The sequence below is a fragment of the Megalobrama amblycephala genome, linkage group LG2 (genome assembly GCF_018812025.1).
Source record: "Megalobrama amblycephala isolate DHTTF-2021 linkage group LG2, ASM1881202v1, whole genome shotgun sequence".
Classification (NCBI taxonomy): domain Eukaryota; kingdom Metazoa; phylum Chordata; class Actinopteri; order Cypriniformes; family Xenocyprididae; genus Megalobrama; species Megalobrama amblycephala.
In genome coordinates, this window is record NC_063045.1 from 167478 (window position 1) to 180313 (window position 12836).

At 39.1% G+C, this 12836-nt stretch overlaps 1 pseudogene; it reads right to left on the bottom strand.

Moving 5' to 3' along the window:
- Positions 1–577: 577 nt before the first annotated feature.
- LOC125263025 lies at positions 578–10020 on the bottom strand (annotated as a pseudogene).
- Positions 10021–12836: the final 2816 nt, after the last annotated feature.

Consider the following 12836-nt stretch of genomic DNA (forward strand, 5'->3'; position numbering starts at 1 on the left):
ATAGTTAAACTATGTTTTTTGAAGCAAATCATGGTTAATAACTTATTATTACTACACCTGATAACTTGGTCTTTCCAATAAAATAAACAAATCAATATTTTTGTGACAGTCTTACAGATTATTCTATTACGGTTTTACAGCAGGAATAATTGTTAAGAGAACTCGAAAACTGAACGTTCCTCTAACGTCCCCGTATGGTTCTCATTTGGGTTTTGTGGAGGAACCAAAAACATTTTGGGAACGTTCTGGGAACCATAAACTAACGTTCCCAGCATGTTTTGGAACCAAACCTTTAATCAGGCAAAACATTATGGGCACCCTGACTGTTCTGCAGCCCCATACATAAGTCACTGGTCATCATGGTATGCCTGTATAGTTGTGTATATAGTCAAAATGTACACAAAATTATAAAAAATAAACATGAACGTGAGTATACTGTTTACATGTGTAGTTTTTTTGGCAGATTACCATTGTAAATGTTTGTAATATTTACAAAAAATTTTTTCCTGTCCTCAAAAAGAGTATTTTATTCAGACGTGAGAAATAAACAGATACAATATGAAGTAATGAAATCAAATGATTTAAAAGGTTCTTTATTTGCAGTTAATTTCAGTCATTTGATATCAGTTAAATCAATCCAGCGGGAAAGTTCAGTTTACGCTCTCTAGGTGGCAGTAAACACACACAAACAGATCTAACACAGAAACTTCAGCTTTCAGGTGTCAGGATGTGATTGCATGAGGTCAATCATGAATTTCTTACACTTATTTGAATTATTATTTTTGTTAGCTGCATAAGGACAGTTCTGGGTTCAGTTTAAGCGTGCGCCGTGCAGCAGAGCCCCTCCCCGCGCGCGCTGCGGTACACCGGCGACACACACACGCGGCTGCCGCGGCCCAGCTCCGTCAGCCGTGTGGACCGCGAGTGTGGCGGCAGGAACAGTGAGGAAGAGCGGGACGAAGGCTGATCTTCTCCCTTCCAACTCACCCAGTAGCCCAGAAGCCCCGCCCCCTGTCCCCGCCAATCAACCTGCACCGAGCCCCGCCCCACCGGGGTCAACTTCAGGTCAGCGAGCGGCGGGAGAACTGAAACACACGATCTCACTAATCAGCATGCTGCTTCATTAGCATAAACAGGAAGTATGAAGTAAGTACCTTCTAGTGTGCAGCCTCGGACGGACAGCGCCCTCTGGTGGCCGGAGGAGTGCAGCGCAGTGACGGTGATCAGGTACTCAGTGTCTGGGAGGAGCTGAGTAAGGAGGGCGGAGCTCTGGTAGGAGGGCAGGGTCACATTCCGGACCGGACCGATGGGAATCTCTCCGTACTCCACGCGGTACTGCTGGACCTGCTCAGGCTGGACCGGACTCCAGCTCACACGCAAGCCATCCGGACCTCGAATCCGACACCATCACGGTCGCCGGACCGAACCGCTCTGGGAGGAGTGAAACTCGGTTTACATTTAAACATTCTCACATTCATAACAGCAGATTACAGCTGATATTCACATCTGTCTCGGTGCAAATGTTTATTTTGGGGATTTTGAGTAGCTATTGAGTAAATACTAGTACGGTCAACTTTTGAACATATATTTTTTAATAATTAATAATATGAAAATAACTAGTAAAAATATTAATTTAATTTCAGCCATTTACTACACAAGATTACGGAAATTTTAAATTTTTTGTATGTCAATTATTTTGATCATTTATATATTAATGTATTGGTATTTCATTTTTAATAATTGTTAAAATTAATTAGGCTTAGGGTTAATTAATAATATTTAACTAATTAAATAATTATAAACATTCTAGTTAAAATTATTTATTAATTTCTAATAATTATAATAAAATTAAAAAATTTAACAATTAATGTATTGTCAAAATTGTTTTGTTTACTAATATTTTTAATAATGTATGAAACAGTTTTTATAAACATTATTGTTAAAATATTTATTAATAATTTGTATCAATTAATCAATTATTATAAACTTTTAATTAATATTTTTATTTTAAATATAAAATAATTACTTTATTATAAACATTATTGTTAAAATGATTTTTAAAATAGTTTTGTAATAAATTAAATAATTTATAAAAAATATTTACTAATAATTTTAATAATGTCATAACAATTGTTTTGTAATTAAATAAATTATTATATAAAATTTTCAAATATTTATTAAACATTTTAATAGTTAAATACTTTGTTATATACATTATTGTTAAAATATTTATTAATAATTGTAAATAAATTAAATTAAATTAATTGTGCATATTAATATTTTTTATTTTTATTATAAACATGAACTGTGCAAATGCTCAGGACACATAATCACTATGCAGAAAAGCGTCCCTTGTGATCAGCTGACCCGAGGCAGATGTGCGTCTCCTCACCAGGCAGGGTCCTGAAGCTCACGCTGAGCGTTTTCATGTAGCGAATGTTGTTCTCGGGAGCGAGCCAGGCCGTGTAGCTGGTGTCGGGCTGCAGGTTGGTGAGTTCGGCCCAGCTCAAGTCCCCTGGAAGAGTGAGTTTACTGCCGGGGCCGATGCTGATGGATGCTGCCGTGCCGTCTGACGGGTCGGGCTTGTAATGAAGGCCGTAGTTTCCCAGACCTCCGCTGAGAACCGGCCGCCACTGCAGAACAGCACTGCTGGAGCGAAGGTCACGCACCTGCAGACGCTCGGCGCGGATCAGCTCTGACACACACAAACACACACTGTGATCAGGGACACACTAGACCTGTCATACTGAAGAAAGGGTTCAAACGCTGTCCCTGCGGTGGTACACTTTCACAAGTACTAATACACACCCTTTAGCTACTATTATGCACCCTTTAGGTACTATTATGCACCCTTTAAGTACTAATATTCACCCTTTAGGTACTATTATTCACCCTTTAGGTACTAATATGCACCCTTTAGGTACTATTATTCACCCTTTAGGTACTATTATGCACCCTTTAGGTACTAATATTAACCCTTTAGGTACTATTATGCACCCTTTAGGTACTATTATTCACCCTTTAGGTACTATTATGCACCCTTTAGGTACTATTATTCACCCTTTAGGTACTATTATGCACCCTTTAGGTACTAATATTCACCCTTTAGGTACTATTATGCACCCTTTAGGTACTATTATGCACCCTTTAGGTACTATTATTCACCCTTTAGGTACTATTATGCACCCTTTAGGTACTAATATACTAGGTATATTCACCCTTTAGGTACTATTATGCACCCTTTAGGTACTAATATTCACCCTTTAGGTACTATTATTCACCCTTTAGGTACTATTATGCACCCTTTAGGTACTAATATACTATTATTCACCCTTTAGGTACTATTACCCTTTAGGTACTAATATTCACCCTTTAGATACTAATAGCACCCTTTAGATACTAATAAGCACCCTTTATATAATAAGCACCCTTTAGGTACTATTATGCACCCTTTAGGTACTATTATGCACCCTTTAGGTACTATTATTCACCCTTTAGGTACTATTATGCACCCTTTAGGTACTATTATTCACCCTTTAGGTACTATTATGCACCCTTTAGGTACTATTATTCACCCTTTAGGTACTATTATGCACCCTTTAGGTACTAATATTCACCCTTTAGGTACTATTATGCACCCTTTAGGTACTATTATTCACCCTTTAGGTACTATTATTCACCCTTTAGGTACTATTATGCACCCTTTAGGTACTAATATTCACCCTTTAGGTACTATTATGCACCCTTTAAGTACTAATATTCACCCTTTAGGTACTATTATGCACCCTTTAGGTACTATTATGCACCCTTTAGGTACTATTATGCACCCTTTAAGTACTAATATTCACCCTTTAGGTACTAATATGCACCCTTTAGGTACTATTATGCACCCTTTAAGTACTACCCTTTTATTAAGCACCCTTTAGGTACTATTATGCACCCTATTATGCACCCTTTAGGTACTAATATGCACCCTTTAGGTACTATTATGCACCCTTTAGGTACTATTATTAAGCACCCTTTAGGTACTAATATGCACCCTTTAGGTACTATTATGCACCCTTTAAGTACTAATATTCACCCTTTAGGTACTATTATGCACCCTTTAGGTACTATTATTCACCCTTTAGGTACTATTATGCACCCTTTAGGTACTATTATGCACCCTTTAGGTACTATTATGCACCCTTTAGGTACTATTATGCACCCTTTAAGTACTAATATTCACCCTTTAGGTACTATTATGCACCCTTTAGGTACTAATATTCACCCTTTAGATACTATTATGCACCCTTTAGGTACTATTATTCACCCTTTAGGTACTATTATGCACCCTTTAGGTACTATTATTCACCCTTTAGGTACTATTATGCACCCTTTAGGTACTAATATGCACCCTTTAGGTACTATTATGCACCCTTTAGGTACTAATATTCACCCTTTAGGTACTATTATGCACCCTTTAGGTACTATTATGCACCCTTTAGGTACTAATATTCACCCTTTAGGTACTATTATGCACCCTTTAGGTACTATTATTCACCCTTTAGGTACTATTATGCACCCTTTAGGTACTAATATGCACCCTTTAGGTACTATTATGCACCCTTTAGGTACTATTATTCACCCTTTAGGTACTATTATGCACCCTTTAGGTACTAATATGCACCCTTTAAGTACTAATATTCACCCTTTAGGTACTATTATGCACCCTTTAGGTACTATTATTCACCCTTTAGGTACTATTATGCACCCTTTAGGTACTATTATTCACCCTTTAGGTACTATTATGCACCCTTTAGGTACTATTATGCACCCTTTACCCTTTAGTACTATTATGCACCCTTTAGGTACTATTATGCACCCTTTAGGTACTATTATTCACCCTTTAGGTACTATTATGCACCCTTTAGGTACTAATATTCACCCTTTAGGTACTATTATGCACCCTTTAGGTACTATTATTCACCCTTTAGGTACTATTATGCACCCTTTAGGTACTATTATGCACCCTTTAGGTGCTAATATGCACCCTTTAGGTACTATTATGCACCCTTTAGGTACTAATATGCACCCTTTAGGTACTATTATGCACCCTTTAGGTACTAATATGCACCCTTTAGGTACTATTATGCACCCTTTAGATACTAATATTCACCCTTTAGGTACTATTATGCACCCTTTAGGTACTATTATGCACCCTTTAGGTACTAATATGCACCCTTTAGGTACTATTATACACCCTTTAGGTACTAATATGCACCCTTTAGGTACTAATATTCACCCTTTATGTACTATTACACACCCTTTAAGTACTAATATTCACCCTTTAAGTACTATTATGCACCCTTTAGCAACTAATATACACCCTTTAGGTATTAATCTGCACCCTTTAGGTACTAATATACACCCTTTAGATACTAATAAGCACCCTTTAGGTACTATTATGCACCCTTTAGGTACTAATATGCACCCTTTAGATACTAATATTCACCCTTTAGGTACTAATATTCACCCTTTATTCACCCTTTAGGTACTAATATTCACCCTTTAGGTACTAATATTCACCCTTTAGGTACTAATATGCACCCTTTAGGTACTAATATTCACCCTTTAGGTACTAATATTCACCCTTTAGGTACTAATATGCACCCTTTAGGTACTAATATTCACCCTTTAGGTACTAATATGCACCCTTTAGGTACTAATATTCACCCTTTAGGTACTAATATGCACCCTTTAGGTACTAATATTCACCCTTTAGGTACTAATATGCACCCTTTAGGTACTAATATTCACCCTTTAGGTACTAATATGCACCCTTTAGGTACTAATATTCACCCTTTAGGTACTAATATGCACCCTTTAGGTACTAATATGCACCCTTTAGGTACTAATATTCACCCTTTAGGTACTAATATGCACCCTTTAGGTACTAATATTCACCCTTTAGGTACTAATATGCACCCTTTAGGTACTAATATTCACCCTTTAGGTACTAATATTCACCCTTTAGGTAATAATATGCACCCTTTAGGTACTAATATGCACCCTTTAGCACCCTTTAGTACTAATATTCACCCTTTAGGTACTAATATGCACCCTTTAGGTACTAATATGCACCCTTTAGGTACTAATATGCACCCTTTAGGTACTAATATTCAGCCTTTAGGTACTATTATTCACCCTTTAGGTACTAATATTCACCCTTTAGGTACTATTATTCACCCTTTAGGTACTAATATTCACCCTTTAGGTACAAATATGCACCCTTTAGGGGTAGATAAGGTACCTTTTGAAAGTGTACCACAGTGTAGGTTTTCTCTCCCAGTGTTAGGGTTACTAATATGCACCCTTTAGGTACTAATATTCACCCTTTAGGTACTAATATGCACCCTTTAGGTACTAATATTCACCCTTTAGATACTAATATTCACCCTTTAGGTACTAATATTCAGCCTTTAGGTACTATTATTCACCCTTTAGGTACTAATATTCACCCTTTAGGTACTAATATGCACCCTTTAGGTACTAATATTCACCCTTTAGGTACTAATATGCACCCTTTAGGTACTAATATTCACCCTTTAGGTACTAATATGCACCCTTTAGGTACTAATATTCACCCTTTAGGTACTAATATTCACCCTTTAGGTACTAATATGCACCCTTTAGGTACTAATATTCACCCTTTAGGTACTAATATGCACCCTTTAGGTACTAATATTCACCCTTTAGGTACTAATATGCACCCTTTAGGTACTAATATTCACCCTTTAGGTACTAATATTCACCCTTTAGGTACTAATATGCACCCTTTAGGTACTAATATGCACCCTTTAGGTACTAATATTCACCCTTTAGGTACTAATATGCACCCTTTAGGTACTAATATTCACCCTTTAGATACTAATATTCACCCTTTAGGTACTAATATTCAGCCTTTAGGTACTATTATTCACCCTTTAGGTACTAATATTCACCCTTTAGGTACTATTATTCACCCTTTAGGTACTAATATTCACCCTTTAGGTACAAATATGCACCCTTTAGGGGTAGATAAGGTACCTTTTGAAAGTGTACCACAGTGTAGGTTTTCTCTCCCAGTGTCTCTCTCACCTATGATGGCCTCCCTCAGGTCCTCAGCGATGAAGTTGATGTCATCTATGTCCACAAAATACAGGTGTGTCTCGATGGGCGGAGTCACCACACGCCTCAGCAGCTGGTAGTTTCCACTTCCCATTGAAAGGGCCAGTACAGACACGCCCATTCGCCGCAGCGCTGCCATTGGTCCGTCCACTGCTCCTGGCCCCACCCCGTCCGTGAGCCAGAGGAGGACTCTGGGCGGGGCTTCGGGCTGAGAATCGTTACTCAGCAAACTCTGGACCAATCGCAGTGCTTGCTCTGTGTTGGTGTCTCCACACAGCTGCTCCATGCCCAACAGCGCCTCCTGCAGGCCGCTCTGGGTGTTGTAGGTGTCCAGGCCGAACTGGAGTCTGGGCTCCGTCCCGACCTGCACGAGCGCCACCCTCACCTGCCCGCGGCCCAGAAGAAACGGCTGCAGAAGCTCCGACAGGAATCTCTGCAGCCGAGAAAACTCGTAGGATCTGATGCTTCCGGAAGCGTCGAGCAGGAGCAGCACGTCTCCCTCGCAGCAGTCCGACTCTTAGAGAGACACAGACAGATACGAGCCCTTAAGCCTGTTTGTTCACTGATGACTTTCTCCATTTCCTCTAAATTAACGGAAGGATTAATTTGCACCGCGCCGCTAATGCAGCATCTCCATCGCAGCAGGTTATTATTATCATCTGACTGAAATATTCAAGCTTCATTTCAACCGTGTTTAGAGAGAGAGAAATGAAAATGTGTCATGCATCTAAATCTCATCAGGACATTTAACAATATTTGTCATTTGTTAAATAATAAAGACAATAAAAAAACAATGAGATTTTTTTATTTATAATAAATTACAAAAAATAAATACTGAAGTTAATACACAGTGCATCGCAGTCCTGCGTCTGTTCTGAGTTTGCTTGAGCAGTCTGGAGCTTGTAGAAAGTATTTCACTGTAATAATGAGTGAAAGACACACAAACATGAGCAGTGATTTCTGTGCGTCCCACACATGTCTGAACACACACAAACACACAGTGAGAATATCAGTGCGATGACATCACTGATTCCACACACACACACACACACACACACACACACACACACACACACACACACAGAGGAAAACATCAGTCTCATCTCTCATACTATGAAAGCCTAATAATAATTCAAGTTAACCCTCAAATTAACCTGTTGACATTATTAGATCTGAAGCAAAACTTTAAAATGTTCTTTTAAATGTAATCACAAGTTTCTTTTTGATGTTTCACTGTATTTGTGAGGACATTTGATCCTCAAAAACAACCAAACATAAAAATTACCATGCATAAAGTCTTCTTTACAGATATCTAAATATTCTTAAACATTTACTGAAGATGCAAAATGACATAACAGGAACAGATATCTGCTATTGTGGTCAGAAACATAAACTTAATTCAAAAAGAAAACAAGATTATTTTTAGATTTTTCAATAATTTTTAGAGCAGAATTTGAATTTGTTGCTATTGTGAAGCTGCTTTGAAACAATATGTACTGTATAAAGTGCTACAGAAATAAAGGTGACTTGACTTGTATGCATATTTATTTACAAAATAAACAGAAATGCAAGGATCAAAAATGTATTTTAAATGATCTAATTATGTATAAGTGTTTTGAAACATGATTGTTGGGTGTAATTAATCGGGAATGAAACACAAGAGCTTGCAAAAACTTTGTTTTACAAATGCAAACTGAGTGTAAAGAATATAATGTGCTTGTGAGATTCAGTACATGAGTGAATGTTTCACTGGTTTCACTAAAACTGTAATGTCATTTTGCTTCCCTAGTTAATTTATCGTGATTTAAGAATGTTTAGATATTTGTACTGGAAAAGAGGACAAAATACATCATTTTTAGCAGTGTTTTATAATGAAATATTGATTAATTCCAATCATGAGAGATTCATATCAGCTCATGAATATTCAAATGCCTTCATTAAAGTAGCATCTGATAATCCCCTGAAGAATTAGACTGTCCGCCACATCACTCATAGTTAACAACAAACCAAAGTAATTAATGATTAGTGAGCTGAAATTGAAATCTGAGAGGCTGTTGATGCATTACTAGATCCAAAACAGATCAAATATACGATTTCTTTCTGAAATCAACATGTTCGTCAAGCATTTTTGACTTTGAACAAAAATACAGCCGCAAAGTATTTGTATAAGTTTCATTAGGCAATTCTGAAACTCATAAAACTTCATTTTGAGGTAGGCTAAATAAAATATATTTTATGGTGAATAAATACACTGTTCACTAAAGTAAAGTTGCTCTTTCTTTATTTTTCCTCACCCACTCAAGAAACCCCAAACACTAAATAAAGAGAAATTCATCACTGTTAATTAAATTAGTCATCAGAGAAACTCGACCATCACGCGCTTCTTACCTGAGCCGCGCGTGCAGGTTGGCCACAGGCACGCGCACAGCGCCAGCAGCCGGACGAACCGGAGCGGGTCCATTTGAGAAAGACTTCAGACTAAAGTAGGTTGACACGATCCTGTTAATAAGCACAGTATTTATTTAACTCAATCCACCCACCACGCGCCATCTACAAATGTTTAACCACATTTCTTGAGTTTGTCGGCGGAAATCTCCTCAGATTTATCAGTCACCCTCCTCAGAAATGAGCGCGTTCCCGCCCTCTCACTGCACTTCTGCCATGTCTAGGCACGACTCCTGACAGCGCGCGTGCGACGCGACACAACGCTCCCTCCCGTTATAATCAATGCAGACTGAAAGCGCGCGCACTTTCACATTTGTCACTGCAGACAGGCGTGACGGAGAAGTAAACATTAAACTGCGTGCCCAGACATTCCCAAAATGATTAAGAAACACTTAAGGTTAAAAACCACACAGTATTACAGAGTGAAAACTGCTTTCTCATCTATCTATCTATCTATCTATCTATCTATCTATCTATCTATCTATCTATCTATCTATCTATCTATCTATCTATCTATCTATCTATCTATCTAAAATTGTAAGTAGGCTATAATGAAAAGTTATAACAGCAATTGTGCAAAATGTTTTGTTCATCAGGAACTGAAAGCAGACAGACAGGTTGTCTTGTGATAAACCTATTTTGGGACTCCATGCAGCTTTACTTTGTGTGTAGATGCAACATCTGCAGTTTAACCAGGCTGTGAATTACACAATATACTATATATATATATATAATACACCTACTAATTATAGTAATGAACGCAACTTTCACACACAATTAACAGATAAACTGCACGCTCCTGTTTCAGTGTTGTTAAGTTGAGGATATTTTCAGCAAACCGTTTTCTTCATACATTCAGTTTAACAGCATTAAGAGGGCAGATGTTATTCAGATGAACTGTGTATTTTAAAGGGGACCTATAATGCTCCTTTCACAAGATGTAATATCTTCTGGTGTCTCCAGAATGTGTGTGTGAAGTTTCAGCTCAAAATCCCCCACAGATCATTTATTATAGCTTGTCAAATTTGCCCCTATTTGGGTGTGAGCAAAAACACGCCGTTTTTGTGTGTGTCCCTTTAAATGCAAATGAGCTCCGCTTTCCAGAAGAGGGCGGAGCTTTAACAGCTCAACAACAACAAAGCTGGAGAATCTCACGCAGCCAAAATGAGGAAAGTGTTCAGCCTTACTTTGTTCAAACCGGAGTCGACACTGATGGAGAGACTCAGGAAGAAGTTACAACTTTTAGACGTTTCTGAATGGTTAGTGGATAAATTGATGTAGTTGCTGTGGAGTTGATTCAACTCATCCACTAGCATGTGCCGTCATGTTCATCTTTTGTGCTAATCCCGTATGGATGCCCACTATAGCATACCTGTTTGTCAAACAGAGTCATACACGCCAGGCTAACGTTTATGATTGCTATCAAATGCTGTGAATAGTGAATAGCTGTGATTTTTTTCCAATATATTGCTCGGAAAGAAAAGCTCCTTTTTTATCACTCGATCTTGCCAGGGTCAGCTTCAGGCTATCCAAGCTAACGAGACTCTGAATAGTGTTCAGCGCTCGTCTGTGCAGCAACGACAGAACAGTTAGCATGCTTTGCTCCAACGTTAGGACTGGTACGAAAAAATGGCGGAATTGTGGGTGGAAACGTGCAGATTAAGGGGTGGGAATATTATAATAAGATCCCCTTCCAACGTCACTAGAGGAGCGAAATCTGAGCGGATCATTTTTTCACATGCGTGCAGAAAAAGGCTTACCAAAACAAAGTTACTGGGTTGGTCTTTTTCATGTTTTCTGGGTTGGTAGATGCACCGAGGACCCTATTATAGCACTTAAACATGGAAAAAGTCAGATTTTCATGATATGTCCCCTTTAAACAGATTATGTGAATATGGTGTGTTTGATGGGTATTTCACACAGCTGAAGTCAAAAGTGCTACTGATCAGAGACAGAGAGAGAGGCAGTCGCTCATGTCCTGTGAACTCCAGTGTGTTTTTGTAGCGGTTCTTTGTGTAGATCCAGCTCTGACTGTTTGTATCGGGATCGGAAAACTCTTTGGAAACCCACGCGGTGAGGCAATGGAAGGAGTTTGAGCAGATACAAAGCTCTGATTGAGACAAAGACAAGCTCTAATTGAGCCGCAGTGAAATGTCAGACACTGATGCTTTTCCACAGCCGGACTCAAACTGCTCACTGCGTCCCACTTCACACGCTCGTTCATATTCTCTATCGCTCCATTTCTATACACTTAAATGTGCCTGATGTTGAAGACGGCGAGTGATGGATTTTCTCACACAATTAATGAGATGAAATTAATCTTGGGTGATGAAGCACAAAGAGAGAAAGATTTCAATGGGAAATGAAAAGATCCTCAGGCGGGAGACGATTGTCAGTCTGTTCTGACGTAAAAAGACCTTTACTGAGACGAGAAAATGGCAGAGTGAAAATACTAGACCAGAAGAAGTGAGGAAAAAATGACATTTCCATTATTACAATTTTCTGCACAGAGAAAGAGAATCAGACAGATAGAGCTGAGATCGCCGAGGTTCAGCCGGGCTTTAATTCTGCGGCGGGCCGCTCGCGCTGACAGCGATTAGCAGCGGCAAAACCAGCAGAATCATTGATTTTCAGTAAGAGACTTGAGTGACAGCGACCATTAGTGAGGTGACGGAGTTTAACTTCATGCAAATCAGCAGCGACTGCAGCCCGGCTCTGCAGTGGAGTCAGTGTTGCTTCTGTCTGCGAGTCCGTGAGACTTCAGCGGGCGTTTTGTGTGTATTTTGTTATGATAAACAACCACTGCAGTGCAGGAGTTTACAAACACACACACACACACATAAATCACACAAATCGGCATCTACACACACCCTGAAACCGTGACAAACGGGCCGACGGCAGCGCGGCGTTAATCACGGCGGAGAGGAGCACATTAAAGAGGTGAAATGTTCGCCTCTAATCAGAATTCTGGCCGTTTCTGAGCCGCAATTTTCCAGCTGAAGAGAGTCGAGCAGCGATAAGAGCTGGCGGCAGGTCGTATGATAAGAGACTGAGAGGTGCATTATGGGAGAAGAGCGGCTGTGGAGGGTCATTTAGCTCATCGACACTCTCAGGCGCTCGCGGTGGGCGGACAGAGGATCATTTGAGCTCGCAGAGCCTGGAGCTTCTGATTAACCACACAGACTGCTCCTGTTTCACTCCTCAGTGTCTGAACTTTCTTAAATCAACATACGCTTACTGGA